Genomic DNA, 19,579 nt, shown 5'->3' with positions numbered 1-19,579 from the left:
ATTAAAAGGTGCTGTCCAATTAGTGCTAAATGTTCTTTTTAAAAAGATTTACAATCCTGTTGATTTTGGTTGAGAGAAAAGAGAGGGACACTAACAGAGACATTATGTGTTGGCCACTGTGCTGGACAAGGTCCCCATGCTGACTCACTTATACCTCACATCCACGCTAGAGATTGTTATGATCAACCCTGTTCTACAGATGGAGGAACAGACATTGTGAGAAAGGTTAAATGGTTCTCCCGAAGCCCCCCCCCCACACACACACACACACTCCTTCTCTCTCTCCCTCTCTCTCTCTCTGTCTCTCTCTCTCTCCACCAGAACTAGAAGCTAGACCCTCAGAGAGGGACCCACTAATATATAGCATGTCTTCAGCATAGCTGAATCCCCAAAACTAATAGTTTGTTTAACAAATATTGGAGAGTTGATGTGCTGGAGACCACCAACCACTGCATGGCTTATAAACCAGAGACACAAAAATACAATTGCACCTACAATCTCGGGGTATCAAGAGAGGAAAGACTGTTTAATTTATGTCAGTACGTCAGAAAAGGTTAAACAGAAAATTAAAATGCCACAAAGTTTCCTGGGGAAGGGACTACATATATTGGGATATGTGTGTCAGCAGGTATGACCACTTTGCCTTAGAAGCCTTATTAGCAGTAAAATGTTTCTTACTCACACAGAGAGCTCTAGTGCCCAGATCATCAGCCCGAGCTCTGTGAAATCATTTCAATTCTCTGCACTCACCTCTGAGGCATCATCCCCCTCCCGTAAGCCCCTGTGGATCAATGTTTCATCCGCTACGTTCAAGTGAATCACTGATCCTTCTCCTTCACTCTTTGGGTCTAGGCTCACGGAATATTTCCCACACCTTTATTCCATTATTTCTCTTCTATTATTTTCCTTGTTGTCTGTTTCCCACTTCTCAAGACCTTAAAGAGAAGCCAACTCCTAAAGAGATGAGCCCATTTCTTTTTTTACACCTGCCAGGGCCCCTTTAATCATGAAACATCAGGAAAGACCTGCAAAGCAAAATCTCCCTTCCACTTTTACCAGTCCCATCGACTCTTGTCTTTTTATTTGCCTGCAGAATAGTACAGCAAAAGAAGGAAAGGGGGCGGGAATTACCATGATTAAAAGACTGCCCGCAGCTCAAGGACACAACCAAAATGTTAGATGCCTGACTAACTACTGGCCACTAATTAAATGCAAAGCAGTAGCATTAATGCAAAATGGGATAAGCAACACTATATTGGGCGGTTGTTTTTGTCTGCACAATGAACACCCCTGGTTCCCCATCTCCCCCTCGCCATCCCACTGCATTTTTTGAAGTGTTTGGGACCAGATGAGCAAGCAAGCAGCATGCCTTTAATCAACTCTTACTCATCTGCGTGTGCCACTGCATTCAGAGAGAATTAATAACAGCTTTAGCTGAACAACAGGAGAACCGAGGTGCTGCTGACTCCTGTTCAAATGTTCCCAGATTCATGGCTGTTCTTTTAAACCCCAAGAGATCAAACTCAGTTGTTCTTCTGTTATAGCCTAAAAATTGGAAAGGCTTGAGAATACCCTCTCTGGGCTTCAGAAAACAACTAAAGATAGACCACTAAAGTCAAAGGGAAGGACTGAGTTCTCTTATATTTTCCTCTGGGTTGAATGTTAAACCACTTATGGATCTCACTTTGGGGGTTCAAGGTATCCTCCCTGGTTCCCAATGCAGGGTGGCTCCTGGAAAAGGCGTGAATGAAGGCACTTGGAGACGAAACCCTGCCCCAAAATATTTTCCCACCCTGATTGGCTATCAGAGATCAACTCTTACAGTTATTAAGGAATTGTCTGTCCTAGAGAAAGTAATATGGCAAGACTTTTAGGTGCTCAGCCATTCATTAAATGGCCTAAGTGACATTTATTTTGAGTAACAACCATCAATATAAATAATAATAAATATAATGGCTTTATATTTAATGACGACTTCTTATGTGTCAAGCACTCTGCCGTGTGCTATAGATGCATCCCCATATAATTCTCACCTGGTACTTTCTCTAGTTTACAAATGAGAACACCTGAAAGAACTCACGTCATTTGCCCAGGCTTGCACAGATAATTAAGACTGAAGCCTAGATAAGTGGCTCCAGAGCTCAATTTTCTAAACACTCCCCAGTTCTGCTCCCTCCTGGTGGCTAGGAGGGGCTGTGAAATAAAGCTGGCCATCAAGGAAAAGAACAGAGGGCACAGGGATGGCAACATCACCAGTTAGGACACCAAAGAGCTCAGGACAATGCTTGTTTTATTTAGCAGAATGGCTAGGAGCAGAGTACCTAGGAGCATAGGTTCAAATTCCAGCTCAAATGGTGAGCTGCTGGTGTTCTATTTCCAAGGCATTCCTTGCTTGCCCTCTCTCCAGAACCAGGTCCTACAGAATGATAACCATTTGGAGAAATCAATGTTACTAATCTGATCAATATTTGAAAGACATTCTCAATTAGACAGAGAGAGACAGAAATTCAAGCTCTGTAAGTCACCAAGCTATGTGACTCAGGCAAAATGCTTCCTCAGACTGTTCCTCAGTCTTCTCATCTGTAAAATGAAAACAATCCTAATTAGATGGGCTAATACAGCCAAAGTATTTGGAATAGTGCTTGACATAGGATAAGCACTAAAGTTTTACCTATATTTTGTTTTTATTATTTAACAATTCTGGCATGAAATAGTCCTGGCTCAAATACTCACTCTAAAAAAAAAGAAAAAAGATAAAGAAAACAAAAAAACAACTAGGATATGCAAAAGAAACAAGAGCATATGTCTACCAAAAACACATGAGAATGATCACAGCAGCCTGATGCATAGTAGCCAAGACCTAGAAAAAGACCCAAATGTTCAATATTACAGTGGATAAGAGTATCCCGTTAAAACTATGAAATACTATACAGCAACGAAGAATTAGTGCTACATGCAATAGTAGACACAATGACGACCAAAAAATTCTGACAGGAGAGAATGTATACTGTATGTTTCCATTTACGTGAAGGTGTAGAGGAGGAGAAATTAAGCTCTGCTGGCAGAGGTAAACTAGTGGGCACCTGAGAGGGGTGGGTATGAGGAGGAGGGGGTACAAGGGACTCATCTGAGTGCTAAAAAGTCTGCACTCTGCCTGACTAGTGGTTTCATGGGTGTCCAAATATGTGCAAATTCACTAAGCTCTAATGGTTCATTTTGGAACTTGATTATAAGTTAGATTTCAATTTTTTAAATACTAACAAAAGGTACTGAGTCAGTATGGTACCATATGTGATTTTATGTACAAAATCGTATTTTTTCACTTTAGTAATTAATAGTTTTAAAAGTTATTTAAGTAGTGATGCATTTAGTCTATATTTAATTAATTAGAACATTAAGGTTACTGTTTTGCACATGACTGCTTAAGATGAGACTGAATAAGTTCCAATACAAATATATTTCAATATAAATGTGGAATAAATTCATAAAAGCCATGAAAGCAGTGCGTAAATAAAGACCGACAATCAGAAGCAGCACATGCCTTAGCTGTGAAAGTGATCCAAATGAGCCTTTATTCTAGTCCCCTGTGGATAAAAGACACCCAATGACCAAATCCAACCCACTGCCTGTTTTTGTACTCATAACCTAAGAATGATTTTTACTTTTTCAAGTGGTTGGGGAAATCAAAAGGTTAATATTTCTTGACACATGAATACTACATGAAATTCAAATTTCAGTATCCGCGAATGACATGTTATTAGAACATAGCCCTGTTCATCTGTTTACATATTGTCTCCAGCTCTTTCCCCACTACAACAGCAAAGTTGAGCAGTTCTAATAGAGACCACGTCACCTGCAAAGCCTAAAATACTTACGTGGCCATTAACAGAAAAAGTTTGCTGATCCTGGCTCTAGTAGATAAATTCTGTCTTGCTAATGCTGCTGCCTCATAAAGTCACTTCACTCTTCTAATCTCTTCTCACTGAGAGGTTGTTCTCAAACATTCACCATGATTAGCCTGTTGGCTCTAAATTCTGACTTTACAAAGCCCAAAGTATGTGCCCAAGCTCTGCATTCTGACCCAGTGGAAGCCAAAGCCCCGTCAGAAGATCATTGCCACGGAAGATAACAATCACAAACTGTCATGAACAAACATTACGAGTTAGCTTCTTGTATCACACTGCAAAACTGTCCATTTTTTTCTGAAATGTTTACTCCACCCTTGGGTTAGTTCTTGCTTAAAAACCAGCCACCGTAGAGTACTCTTCTGTTTTCAAGCCTGAAGTATATCTTTAAAGTATAAACATTTAAGGCTGTTGTTGGAAGTGTACGAGTAAAAATTAATTGAGATGCTAGTTGGCTGATAAGTTTAACTGTCAAATGGTGATGGAACATGAATTTCCCATCTCTGTACTTTCAAAAGCCCTTTTTCCTCCACATGGAATATCCTTCCTCCCATCTTCATTGTAGTTAAGTCTTTCTTACCAGACAGAAAGCTCAGTGAATATGAAATCTATATTAGAATCAAAAATCATATCCAGCACACCACTTAGTGCAAAACAGGCATTTGGGTAATATATGGGGTGGGGGGGGCGGGACTTAAAAGACAAAGTTCTATCCTCATTCAATAAATGTTGAATGGATCAAGATATGCTGAATTTATCTGTTCATCTCTTCAGATTCTAAGTGACTATCTATCTTCAAAAGCAATAGCTATTTTTGACAGACAAGTTCAAAACCTACCAAGGTGAATGTGTACTTTTGGAAATAGGGTAAACACCTGGCAATTTTAAGAAATTCTTTCTTGTAGGATGCTGCTTAAGAAAAGGTGTAAGGTTTCTATTGGCTCTGTCTAATGTTAAGCATTTATGAAATGCTGTGGCTCAGAGCTCAGCAACTGGAGTCATTTCAGGCAGTAAATACACATTTCCTGTCAAAACACATCAAACGGTAAGATTTCAATTTATTTGAGAATGGGTTGTAACTAACTTCAATATTGGCAATTTGAAGAATTCGCTCATGGCTTTTAATAACCTTGGCAGATTTCTTCGCTTTTTGCCGTCAGAGCACAGAGTACCTCTGTTTGATGCTCCCCAGAAAGGTTCTCAGTATCATTCCTCCCATTCCAAATCCATTGTGTAGTTTGCTTCCCATCACTCAGGTTTCCCAGAACGAAAGCTATGTCTGCACATAACTCAAAAGAGCAACTAGACTGACAGACTATAAATCCTTCTACCGCATTATGAACTTATTAAGGGAAGGGCCCTAACCTCATTTGTCACTCCACCTGTATCATTTCATCTCACTGCATGGAACAATGACCTAGAAAATAAAGGCTTCAACACAAATTGGCTTGCTCTTTTACAAAAATTAACTGTAGTGTTAGGCAAACCAAGACAGGTACCTCAGCTCCACACAATCACCGGGGCCTCAAACCGCTTCTATCATTTTGTTCTGCCTTCTCTCCTCTGCCTTTCATCCGCTGGGGAAACTCATAGTCCACAAAGGCTGTTAAAGCACCAACTATTACCTCAAACTCCAGGATTTAAGAGGTCCAGAAAGGGCGCCACCCTTAACTTCAGGAAGACTCCCCAGAAATACTACCCAACACTTCTACATCTATCTCTCATGGCCACCCTAGTGCCAGAGAGGCTATAAACATAGTCCTGATTCTGTGCAGCATATGTCTGGCTAGAAATCAAGGGTGCCTTATAAAGGAAGGGGGAAGGATCGATATTATGTAGTCAACTAGCATTTCTCCCACAACCCTTATTATATACATGTCTTTTTGTACAGAGAGACCATCAAAGACTAAATAAATGAAGAAACTTAGTGGTGCCTCCAACATGGTGCCTTTCGTCACCTCAGAAAACCTCTCAGAAGATTCTATTCCAACATCCTAGAAGGCAACATTTACTGCAAGATGTATTTCTTCTCAGACAGAACACTTCTTCGCAGATAGGTCAGTTAACATTAACACAATACTTCCTCATCATACTTCTTATCACGTTAATAAAATAAGAGATTTCAGATGTAAATAATACCTCAAATGCATTTATTATGAGAAGAGAGTGTTCTCTGGTTTGAGTTTTCAGGTTTTGTTCTTTGTGAAATTTAATTACAAAACCATGGGCATTTCTATCTCATCCAAAATCAAAGCCTTCCACCCCGGTGTGTCAATGTGGAAAAAACTGAAAGTTCAGAGAAATGATGGCATTTTCTCTAGGATCATATGATAAGGTAGAAGCCAAAACTCTGAATTCAACACCTCTTGAGTTTTCACACCAATGCCCAGCCTTATGGATAAGCACTACACGTTGGCAGAAGGTAGCATGGCTTCCGGCAGAACCTCAGGAATAAGGACAAGATGCATTTATGCACTGAGCTGCAATTTTTAAAGCATTTCCACATAGTCAGCAATTAGAATGCTTTATAGGAAACCAGATCACTGTTGTTCTGAGTAGGTAAGAGACATATAAACTTGAGGTAACATTTGAGACTTAAAGGACGAGAAGGAGGTAGCCAAAAGAAAAAGAGGGGGAGAGGGGGACAGAGGACCCATGCTCCAAGGAAGGAAACATCAATTACAGAGCCACTGAAGAAGGAGTGGGTTTCGTGTGTTCTGGGAAACAAGAGATGGCTGGTGTGATCAAAGAAGAATAAGCAAGGGGGAGAGAGGTCTCAGATGACATAAGAGAGAAAACTGTACTGGAAACCCTACTCCTAATACAACTTCTGCTTTTCCTATAACCAAACGCATTTTTAACACATGAATCTTTTCTATCTGCTGTCTCCACCATTCTCACTCAATCTACTTCTAAAACTGTCTTTCCAGAAAAGGAAGAGAAGGTATCGTTTTAATGGCGAGGCATACCTAATTTTAAAATACATACACAATTCCAGAATTTGCTTTTAAAGTAGGTTTTCCGCAAACTTCTTTTAACCAGTGCTTTCAAATTATAACTCCATTTGTGTGTTATTTTAAAAAATAAGATAAGTGTGTATCTGTAAATACACACTTTTATTTCTTCTATATCAAAAGCAAACCTTCAAAATATCCCTATGCAAAGCTCTGCCATAGCATTTATACGTAGTAGGTCTTCAATTTCACTGGCTAATTTGATCTATAAGTTGAAAGGTCCATTGCTTCAACCAGTTAGAAGAAAAAAAAAAATGTTTACTATCTTGGCATCCATCAACTGGTATTTTCAAGGGCAAGAAAACTGCAGCGCCCACGGAGTGTCTGAGGTGCTTAAGGTTAATGGCTGTATTTACATAGCCATCAATTCACTTTGCAAAGAACTGCCTCAGTGCTGCACAGTTCCCGTCAGGCAGCCCAGCCAGGGCAGAGCACAGTCTCTGAAGGAGAGAGGGGAAATGCCTGATAAATCTTAACAACGCTGCTTGTTTTCATTAGATTATTTCTCTATTTTCAGTTGAAGACTCTTGGGCCTCTTATTGCACAAAACAGACTACCCTTCCAACTCTCCATGAGTCAGTTTCTGAAACACTTTGGGATTGAAGTAAATAGTAGCTATACCTCCTGTGATACAGGTGTAGACCTTCCACCTGTACTGTCTAAAATGGTAGCCACTATACCACGTGGTTATTTAAATTCAAAGTTAAATTAATTAAAATAAAATTTAAAATTCAGTTCCTTGGTCACAACAGCCACATTTCAACTCCTCGACAGTCACGTATGGCTTAGTGGCTTCTACCATGGCCACACTGATTTTAGAACACTCCCCTCATCACAGTTTTGTTGGGAACTCAAAAGATTGTTTACAATGTCCAAGGCCTGACCTGTCCTGGAATTTATATCTCTTAATTCCAAGAGAACATAATGATGGAAGAGGCTTTCTGCAGTCTCACATTTTCTGGTTGCATTCCCAAGCAACTTGATTCTCTAAAACACACCCACTGACCTGGCAATTCCAATCCTACTCCTCCAAAACACTAGTGCATGGCTACAAAGAGACAGGTGATGGAGAGAGGGCTTTAAACAATAAACATTGCATCTCGATCAATATCAGGCATGAATTTGTTCAAGAATGTTCTCCTACTCTCTGTAATAGAGAATAATGGAAAAAATCTAAATGCTCGTCTGTAGAGGAACAGCTAAAAAATGTAGTACATTCACAAAGGAACATTAATGGCAATTAAAGAAACAGACAAGAGCTATGGATGTATCAACAGAGATATGGAAGACAATGGTAAGTGAAAAAAGCAAATTATAGAACCAAGATATAGTATGATGCTATCTAAGTGAAAAAATTCACACATAATACTATGTATTTAGTAAATGTGCATAATTTAAATAGCATAAATAGAAAAATTTAATATATTTTGATGTTTTTACCTTATACTTTTTAAATAAAGGTAAACGCCAAATATGTTGATCAGTCAGCATTGACAAATCAACATCAAATGATTAGAGAGAGCCTACCATATGACATCAGTCCATTCCTCCTCTTCGTGTTTGGATTTCTTTGAGACATGCATATATTAAATAATTTAAATATATACAGAAGGATACCAGCCAAACTCTTTATAGTATTGGGGGGGGAGACATAAATGGGTTAGAAGGGTAATTAAAGGAGATATTTATTTTTTATGTATTTCTAATTTTACTTTTATCTTTTTACAACTTACACATTGCTGGAGGGGCTCCCACAAAGTCGCTGTAATCCTGTATCATAACTGGTGGCAACATCCTCCATATGATACAGTGCCAACAGCTGTAATAACACTCACCAGCCACTCCCAGCTGGCAAAGTATACCATCTATACACACCAGGCTCTACTCTAAATCAAATGCCATGGTTTGGTTTTGTTTTGTTTTTAAGTAGATATTTGTTCTTTAAAAAAAAAAAAATTAGGCAAGTTTTGCTGTTTGGCAGTTCTGCTGTTTAGTCTTCCATGTAAGCTATCTTCTGTCATGCCCTAGTCTGACACTCAGCTTAGAAGCCTCATCTAACTGTCTGGTTGGGAACAAAGGGCAAAATGGCACGCCGCCAAGGAGGAGAGATATAGCATCTTGACAGTTGGGCAGAGATGACCAAAGTGAGAACCTGCTGAAGGGACAACAGTGACAGATAGGACCCAGGGAAATGTTAGTACAAACCTAGTCACACACAACACGCCACAGCCTTCGAGAGTACACCACAGTTCCGCAAACCAGCCACGTAATTAAAACTCAGCTCTAGAGACAGAGGAGGTGAAATGACTCTGACCCAGTTCATCCGCTCTCTTCTTGGTCGTTGTCAATTCTACCCTTCCTGCTGACATACAGATTTCTATACATCAGACCATCTCTAAAAATAATCTCACTAACTCTAATTTTTAAAAAATGAGTAAAGATTTTTAAAAATCAAACTCTTTACATTTGTTTCATTCAGAAAGAATTTCAGTTTTCAAACTTCACATTTTTTAATAGTGTAAGACAAACTAATACCCACTGAAAGCTTTTCGTGTAAACAAACACAGAAGACAATTTTTCCTCCATGTGGCAGGAGAATGCAACAAGCCAGCTATCTGTTCTAAAACTTTCCATACCTCTTCAAGTCCTATAATTCCATCTATAACTCTGTCTTCCAGTCCTGACTACATCTTTGATAATTCCCAGAATGGATGAAATCTTGAATCCACATCAGCTTTCAACATCTGCTGAGTCTTAACTATACAGGAACAAAAACAAAATTCTGGGATGTCACCTGCCAATAGGATTACAATTTAAATCAGTCAAAAGTATATGGAAATAGAAGCTACATTTCTTTTCCTAGTGAATGTAGACATCAGCCAGACAACAGAAGTAGGCAACATGACGGTTATGTGCTACATGCAGCAAAACTGCCTCAACATCCATTTAAACAGCTATATGATTCTTATTTTAGACATTCTCAAATACACAAAATGCATCTTATTCTCTAAAAGAAACTTAAGGACATTATCAAAATAGGTTTCTCATATATAATACTGATGCAACCAACATCTAATTTGTATTTTTGGCTCAGTAATTTAATCTTCAGAATCATACTGAGACAAGCTTATCAGTGTATTACAAAATGAGAAATTTATAACCTACTTAAAAGGATGTTGTTTTACAAAAATCTCCTTATTAAAAATGCTTAACTTTGTATAACAAACCACAGTTATGCAAAGAGTGGTCCAAGGCTTGGCAGCATCAGTGCTCAGTGAGAACTTGTAGGAAATGCAAATTCTCAGGCTCCATCCCAGGTTCACTGGGAGGATAGAGGAGGGTAGGGTGGAAATCTGTGTTTTAACAAAGTCCTCCAAGTGGCTCTTATGGACTGGTATAAGTGACAATATTAAGAACTGCAATGATACTGGAAATGGGGGACAGGCATACCAAACAAGATTGATAATATAAAATTTTAAAGATCCAAAATATACAGAGGACCAAAAAAAAAAAAAAAATGCAATCAGTATACACCCTATATCCATCTCCCCTTGTTACTTACCTCGAAGTAAATGAGAACTGTGAAATTCATATATAGATGTAGTCAACTGCTTGTAAGTTCAAGTCTAGTTACGCTATGGTTCAGAAATATTTGCACATCAAACCAGAATCTGAGTTTACACTTGGGATCCTGAGTCCTTTGTAAATGTGAAGAGAGTAAATTCAGAATCAAAATGTCTTGAAGAAATTGTTTTCTAGGAATCTTGCCAGTCCTTTTTCTCAGGGTGACCTTAACTTTCAGACTTGAGGAGTATTTTTCTTTCCTGATTAATACTTCCATAGGATGATTAGTGTACTTTGTTTGTGTATATATATAGACAAGCTGTTTTCTCCTTGCTATCAAGAACACCATTGTAAAAGGATAACCAATATCAATATCAATGGTTATCAATGGGGAGCTTACTGGTATACTCTGTTCCCCCTACTCACCCATGAAGAACATGGGGCTAGACCATGTGTTCCAAACATTGGTCATTTTCTTTTAAATAACACAGAAACCTTGCAAATACTCTGCACACATCTGACTAGATTCCAGAAGGACCTGTCCCTCAAAAACAGGCTTATTTCTAGGCCTTTAGAATCAAATTAGAACACCTTATCAGATGTCTATTTGTACAAACATTCATTTCAAGTGTATTTAAATGTCGCTACATCTTGCTTTTGCTCATCACATCCAGCAGAGCCTCCTCCATTGTGTAATCACAATAATGAATACACACTGGGCGCTTATGAAGGATTCGGGTACCACAAAATTGATCAATTGTTAATTTATAAAGTGACTAAATGTGCCTTCCTCTGCAATAGTTCCATTAAGCTGTGTTTTGGTGGGAAAGACACCCATGTCCTCAGCCCACTGTCTCTGTAAAATAAAAGTGCGACTATCACCCAGATCCTACTAAGGCTTATCTTGAATTCTATTATTTCCTTGGATGTCTCAACCTACCCACTATTCCCCACCTCCAACAAAAAGCAAAAATTGGCATGGCACTTTAAAAACCATGGGCCACATGGTTACTAATTACAGAGGATTCAAGGCAGAACTGAGATTAGTAGCCAAAATAACTAGAGTGTATATTTATTGGCATCTTATTATTTTGATAAAATACAAATTTCACAATGAGTATTTGATCAACCAAATTCCTCAGTGTGTCAGGATGAGGAGTTTTAGAGCTTCTCCTCGGGATAAACACGTTTGTTATTTATCTCTTATCCTCCACCATATCTCGGCTATATGCATGAGGAGTTCGGTCAATATTTCTTGAATTGAAAGACTGAAAGCGCTATTGTGAGCTTTGGCTCTGAACCACACTGCCTGGGTTCACACTGTGGCTCTGCCACAAGCTACCTACGTGGCTTCATCCTGTGTGCCTAAGTTTCCTGATTGTGTCTGCCTTGTAGGGCTGGTTGGCGGGTAAGTGAGACAGTACATAAAAAATACTTAGTGCAGCAAACTGACACAGCCACTATAGAAAACTGTGTGGTGGTTTCTCAAAAAGTTAAAAATAGAATTACCATAAGGTCCAGCAACTTCACTTGTGAATACATATCCAAAAGAATTAGAAACAAGGACTCAAAAGATATCTGTACATCTATATGCACAGCCACATCATTTGCAATAGCCAAAAGGCAGAAGCAACCCATGTGTCCGACAATGGATGAATGCATAAACAAAAGTGTCACATATAAATACAATGGAATATTATCCAGCCTTAATAAGGAAAGAAACTCTGACACATACTACAGCATGGTTGAATCTTGAAGGCATTATGCTAAGTGAAATAAGCCAGAGGCAAAAGGATAAATATTGTTTGATTACACTTGTATGAGGTACCTAGAGCAGTTAAATTTATAGGGACAGAAAGTAGAATGGTAACTGCCAGGGACTGGAGGGGGCAGGAGGAATGGGCTATAGTTCTTTAGTGGGAATAGAATTCTGATTTTGCAAGATGAAAAGAGTTCTGTGGATGGATGATGATGGTTGCACAACAATGTGAATGTACTTAATGCCACTGAACTGTATATTTGAAAATGGTTAAGTTGGTAAATTTTATGTTATTTGTATTTACCACAATTTTTAAAAATGTTTCATGCAGTACCCAACAATATCTTTATTCAGTAAATCATAGCTATTGATGTTACTATTGATTTTTATAAAATCAACAAATCAAATATTTCACAAATATTTGTTAATGTAATTTGCCTAATATAAAATGGCAAATACCCACAGAAAAGTCTAGTGAAATAGACATTTGCTGAGGTCCAATTCCATTTCAGTGTACCCTTGTCTACCCACTCCGTCCCCCACCCCCACCCCCGTGACCTTATTGGGGATATTTAAATAATAACCAATTAGTTTCCCCAATCTCAGCAGCACATCAGCCTCTAGGCACCAAGGTGAGTGGAAATTCAGCGCATGAGGTAAAACAGACTGGTACTGAAGGAGAGACTCGCAGCAATGCCCCAGCTTGCTTAATGGATCTGCATGATCCTAGCAGACCTAACATCACAAAGAGCAGGACAGAGAGGGAAGAAAATTCTAGTTTCATCTGGGGAAAACTGAGTCCATGGTAACCAATTTCATGGGTCTTTTGATTTGCGCCCATGGAGGGTGGGTGGGTGTGTGTGGGTGTGTGTGTGTGTGTGTGTGTGTGTGTGTGTGTGTGTGTGTGTGTGTTGAGAAGGAATTAATCCAAAAACATAGATGAAGAAAGCTGTGTGTCTCTGATGTGAAGCCGGGTTGCATAATCACTTCTGAAAGCAGAGAAAAGGTAACAGATGTTTACATTACAATCTGGTTGCTTCTTGAAGGGCTGCCAAATGATTTAAATAGTCAGGAAGACTGCAGGCCCCAGTGATTTGTTGCCCCCACTAACGCAGGCAAAGAATTCACCTCAATAACATTTTCTTTGTATGGCCTTATTAAATACCCCTACAAAATACTTAAGGCTTTCAAGCTACTTAAAATTTTAAACTGCACACCAATAAAAAAGGTAGAACAGAAAGACTTATTCACTGACATTATGAAACTTGCTGTCTTTGGTAAAGAGGGATGCATTAAAAAGGAATTCAAAATCCCTTTTAACTTTTGGGTCTTCCATAGCTAATACTAAGATGAATTTTTAAATAGAATAACATACAGCCAAGAAAAAGAATGGCATATAGCTCTTTTCACTAATTTATCATCCTTCCCAGAATGACTCCAGAGGATATCCGAGTCTCATATGAATACATGTAAAATACTCACCAGTACATAGGACATCTTCATTATCAAGGGGGTTTTTCCTGACTACAGGGATGTCACAGACCCCATGCATGTCAGCCTCCTTCCCCAGTCTCAGGTTCACCTCAGGCCCACCCATGGGCCTTCGTCAGGTAAACAAAGCAGGACACAAGTTATATGATGTATAACCCCATTTAACAAAAATTATGAGGTCTAAATGTCTATATGTAAATTGGATATTTACCAAAATATGAAGAGGAATTATCTTAGTAACAGTATTGGGTTCGTTTTTTAATTCCTTTTTTATGCTATTCTAGTGTTTGAATTTTCTATCCCAAGCATGTGTTTTCTTTATAAATTTAAAAAAAAAAATTAAAGAAAGAAATCTTCGAATCAGCAGCCTAGAGTGATTAAAAGAATCTTGGCTAATGCATTTAGAAACCTGGATTCCCTGCCAGAAGTAAGGAGGTGGTGATGGATAATCCATTTCGTACTCTGGGACTAAAACTTTTCACTAGAGCAAGATCTCTCAGCAATTGTGACATTTTGATTCCCATGTTGTAGGAGCTGTCCTATGTCTTATAGGATGTTTAGCAGCATCTCTGGCCTCTACCCACTAGAGACCCACCCAGTTTTATCAACCAAAAATGTCTCCCAACATTGCCAATGTCCTCTGGGGAATGAAATTGCCCCCAGTTGAGAATCACTGTACTAGATGGTCTCTAAGTTTCTTCCTTGCTGAAAACCTTCTTTGATTATTTAGTAGACTTAGAAGTATCTAAGTCTGAGGTTTTAGGGCCAAAAGTACTTACGGTATACTAAGAACTCAACGATATTTTCATGATTCATTAAGTGAAGGATATGAAAATGAAGAAAATAAGGAAATAGTGAATTTTCAGAGAAAACTTAAGGACATATGGCATAGACATAAAACTAGGAGAATTCAAACAGACGCAATGGTTAAGACAATTCGAATGCTGCAGAAATGTTTTATTGCTTTCTAGTTTGAAATGAACTTACAGCACAAAAGAGCCGACATAGATTATTTTGTATGAAATGTCATATTTTTATTGGGAAAAAAAGCCTGTTGTTTTCTCTTAATTTTATAAGAAATACATTGGTATCTTCTAAAAGGGATACTTAACTCTTCTACACTAACAATGCTACAAAAAATCTCATGAAAGGAGACATATTATCCACACCTTTACTATTTTTCTAAATATAGTATCTTCTTTTTATTTGCCATTTTAACAAGAATTTCCTAACATCTGACACTAGTATACTTCTGAATTAAAATTATTTATAGTCATGCAAATGACTTGCTACTGTAAGTTATTGGCATCTTTTGAATTAAAAAATGACCAAAAAAAGGATTCAACATGGTTTTAGATTCATGACTCTTTGGAAATCAGTAGCTCAGAATGTTTCATCAACAACACCCCACACCTGGCACACTAAGTGTTCAACAAATGTAAGATACACTTACAATTATGCCAGGAAGTAGGGTTTTATTCCAAATTATTAGTTTGATTTTACAGCAACTAAAAGGCACAAAGTATGAGACTATCGCACAGCAAGTCAATATTCTGAGTTCTCTTTCACAACTAAATCTTAAATCATTACCTAAAACTGTCTCATAATCATTTTAACATCTGTCTTTCAATATGCTCGAAAGTGTCCAAATTGAGTCACTCCACCCAATCCTCTCCCACCGTCACCTCCCATTTAAATGTCTCCTTTGTAACTGCCAATACTGCAACAGCTACTAGGGAGTGACCCAAGATAGCTAGTGCATACAGTCTCAAATCCTTGAGGTGGGTTCAATGAACCTTGATAATGAAGGAAGTGGATGTGGTCCTCCTCTACAGAGACAGCCGAAATGGGTCAGGGGTCCCACCCCATCACAACAGTCATCCTCTGCAGATCTCTTTGGAATGAGCACTAGGCTAGGAGTTGGGACCCTGGGATTCTAATCCCAGTTCTTTTTATACCACAGTGATTCAAATCACACCTCCCACCCTTGAACTTCTAGAAAACTGAACTCTGAGGAACTTTCCAGATTTAAATTTCTGTGAGCCTTTAAGTCTTTCTTTAAACAAGACTGTACAATTAAATTTAAGTTAAAACACACACGCACACACACACACACACACACACACGCACACACAAGAGCCCTTTTAACTGTACAGAGGAAAGAGATTTAAACTTGAATGACAACTGTAAAATAAGAAGAGCTCCTTTTATTTTTTCCACAAATATCAAACAGATGGGAAGCCAAAGTTAATTTTATCTCGTGAGAGGTGGGTTGCCCGAGATCACAAGCTGAGTAGGCTATCATCACAAAGCTTGAGCTTTGTAATGTTTTTATAAGTTTGGGCTGCCTAGGACCGACATGAGCTTTTTAAATAACGTTTTCAAAACAAAAAAATTATACAGTGATGAATGTGGCCAAGATCATTTCATCAATCCCTTTGTGAACGCCTTTCTCCTACTGCCTATCCGCCACCCTCAATCCTGAATCTTCTCAACAAAATAAGATAAAGTACACTTATGATTGGATTGCCTTCAGGTCTTTAAGTCATTTTGCTAATCCTAGCAAATTTATAACCAACAACTGACGAAACCCACACATATACACAAATTACCTATCACCTCGATGTTCCATCTATCTTGAGAGGAAAAAAATGCAAAAGGCTAGTCTATGTACTATGATGGCTCTCCATATATGTAAAGAAATAGAGCCAGAATACAGGGTTAAAAACTCCCGAAGAGGAAGAAGGCATGAGGGGGGAAATGTACTTATGCAAATTCTAAAGAGATCTATAAACCTGCAATCTGAGAATTTTATTATTAAGCTAAGCTTCTTAGTAAAGAAATCCCCAAAACTCTCCAACCGGGCAGCTAATTGAGAGTTAGGAAGAGCCAAAACGACTTCCCTCTTCTTTTCACTTATCACTGGCAATATAGAAACCCTTGCTCAATATGATAATGTGAATTTGTCAATGCAAGTTCAAATCCAATAGAGGATTGGCTGGTGATGATGTCATTCCCTGGGTTAATCCCCAGTGAAAGCAGTTTTAATATCATATGCATCAACATACATTTACATAACAAAGTATTATATTAAGTGTAACAATAAATGAGTTGTGCAGATAAAAGCAGCTATTAGAGAAAGGTTATGTGCCACTGAAAAGGAAGTAATGGGATAAAGAATCCTTTTTGTCTGTGACTAAATTTAACTAGGTCATCAAACAATACACATCTCTAAAAAGATCAAAAAATGAATATTGAAATTCAAGTGACCTAGAACATTCTAGTACTAGAAATACGGAAGGGTTGCCTTTGATGAAAAATATTCAATAACCGAGTAGGAATACTTGTAGGATTTTTGTATGGTGAGGTGGAAGTAAAAAAAAAAAATTAAAGTCATTCAAAAATACTGCTTTGAATAGCAGCCACTGCTTTTCTGAGAAGGGTAACTTTCTTATCTTTAACAGATAAAACTAGGCAAGTTGAATCGTGACTTAAAACCTTATAATAAATTTTAAAGTGTCAAAGGGAAGTTAAGATGGTACAGAGCAGAACAATGAGAGAGAAAAACTGAGAAAGGAACCTTGAAATTCAGCTTTAATATTGATCAAGAAACGTCCGCACAAATGAAGAAACCTCTCTGCACACATGAGCAATGCCAACTCACACGGTCAGTTTGGGAGGACATAAGTCATCATTAGTCATGACTCTGAAAATTGCTCTCATGTTGCCTTATTAAGATCTTTATTTCCAATCCAAAGGAAGTGTTGGGCTTGCACACTGATTTATGCCTACAAACTTGGCAGAAATGCTTCTCACTAAAAAACCCACAGTGAGCTGTTGAAGAATTCTTCAAGTCATACATACATCTGTTCTCAAATGACTTAGTGGAAAATACGGATTATATTGTGAAATGTATGTTCCTAAATTATTTTAGCCATTTTTAAAATCCAGTCCTTGCCTGAACAGGGCTCAGACCCAAAGACCAATTGTTCCCACCTTGTCGCCCCTCAGCAAGTGTGATCACAAAAGGGGCCAGTGTGATCAGAAAGCTTAGCCATCAAGTAAGCACGTTTGGGTGTCTAGATCTGCAGGTGGGGTCTTCCGGTTGTTGTGGACAATCCCTGTACCCAGGCCATTAGAGAAAGAACCAGACCAAGGCTTTAAATATGCCCATCTCCACACACTGGGATCGCCTGTCACATCACATCAACCTTGCTCATCTTGGAGGGACGGCCGTTGAAAAGTTAAAGGGAAAAAGAGTTCAGGGATACAAATGCTTCACCAATGGTAATGGGGAGTCCTTAAACTCTGGTGGCGGGGATAGGCAGGCACACGGTGGGTCTCAGCGAGTCCATGAACCTGCACATAACACATCTTGCTGAAGAGCTAACTCATAGCTCGTCTAAGGTTCTCAGAGGGGTCCCCCCAAACGTTAAATGATACTGATTCAGGAGAAAAACACATCAGTGGCACTGTATCTGGCTTGGGCTGCCTTCCACTTCCCATCCTCCGCAAGGGTGAGCTAATGGTTTAGGATTAAAGCTGCCCTCCCTTCCAGAAGGGAGTGACAGGGTAAACAAGACAAGAAAACGCTTGGAATGAGAGGAAGAAATGTAGACATGATGGCTTGGTGGACAAATCCGAGGTGCCTAACTCAGAAAAGAGAACTTACAGAACCGCTCCAGTTCTCCACTTACGCGGGAGCTTTGCTCTCCCAGCTGGAAGATGCGTCCCGGGCGCACGCGGCACCTTCCAGCAAGAGCCCTGCAACCAGTGGTTCAGGATCCACTAATGAAGCCCCAAGTTATGAAGCCTCAGGACTGGCTTCTCCAAAACAAGAGCTCACGGACAGTTCGCCCTCTCTCCTCGTACCAGTCCATAAGTGGCCTCCCCCGCAGCCGCAGAGCACCCCCACTGGGGTCTCTGAATGGCAGGCAGGAATCTAGAAGTTGGAAGCAGCGCTACCCTTCCCCAGCCACAGAACCTCACTTCAGAGAGCCACTTCTAACTTCAGAGGGCAAGCCAACTACCGTACAGGTCGCCCCGCACTGCAAGGAACCAGGATGGAAGCGGGGGGAGGGGAGCGGCAGGAGGGGAGAAGGAGGCTCCTGCGAGCAGAGTCATGTCGGTATCAGTCAGAGCGCAGCTGCTGCTTACAAGACAAAAATTGAGCATGGGGTTGAAAGCCACCCCAAGCCCAACTTGCAGCCCCTCTTTTCCCCATTCGAACCGGTCTTACTTGACTAAGAGTAGGCAGCCAGGTCTGCGCATCCAGGGTAAGACACCGATCTACGCACCAGAGCGGGAGTTCGCTGACGGCGCCGCCTCCCCGCGGGCCCCCGGGGAATGGCCCATCACCTCTTCAGGACCGCTGTGAAGAAAGTTGCTATGTCTCTCCAAAGACGAGTCCGAAATTGCCGTGGAAGAAGCAGCCGTTGCGACTCCGACTTCAAGCCTGCGGTCTGGCGGCAGCCGCGCTTGGGGTCGTTGCGCCCCGTCCAGGGTGGCGCGCAGCGAGCAGTGGGGAGAAGAGCGGGACGAGTGAGCCAGCTGTGGGGCTGGGCCCGCCGCGGGCCTCGCTGATTGGCCGGGCCGGCCGGCTGCCCCAGTCCGGGCTGGACCGGGTGGTCCACGTGAGCTGACCCTCTCCCCGCCCAGTGCCCCTGCTCAGTCTCCGCGCCTCCACCCCTCGGCTCCCGGCGCCTCTCCAGAGCGCCTCTCTGTGGCCACCACTCGGCAGGTGCCGAGAAGGTACTCTTTCTGAATACCTGCTAGCCGCGTTGATACCTGCATTAAGGGAGAAAAATTTAGGATACAAGTCGCAATCGAAAACAATCCCACGCATG

At 40.0% G+C, this 19,579-nt stretch overlaps 1 protein-coding gene across 5 annotated transcripts in view; it reads right to left on the bottom strand.

The window, feature by feature from the left end:
* TAFA4 (TAFA chemokine like family member 4) overlaps nucleotides 1-19,361 on the bottom strand; it is a 155,248-nt gene extending 135,887 nt beyond the window's left edge. Inside the window, exon 1 of one of the 5 annotated variants that reach the window (XR_004950506.1) lies at nucleotides 18,973-19,361. The gene's annotated coding sequence lies outside the window, so the exon portion shown is untranslated. The remainder of the gene's footprint in view (nucleotides 1-18,972) is intronic. The other 4 variants (XM_036219490.1, XM_036219487.1, XM_036219488.1 and 1 more) reach the window with 4 other exon arrangements.
* Nucleotides 19,362-19,579: the final 218 nt, after the last annotated feature.

Source organism: Rousettus aegyptiacus, unplaced genomic scaffold, assembly GCF_014176215.1.
Source record: "Rousettus aegyptiacus isolate mRouAeg1 unplaced genomic scaffold, mRouAeg1.p scaffold_m13_p_4, whole genome shotgun sequence".
In the NCBI taxonomy this organism is placed as follows: domain Eukaryota; kingdom Metazoa; phylum Chordata; class Mammalia; order Chiroptera; family Pteropodidae; genus Rousettus; species Rousettus aegyptiacus.
The sequence above is the reverse complement of the archived record's forward strand: the minus strand, read 5'-3'. Positions and strand labels throughout refer to the sequence as shown.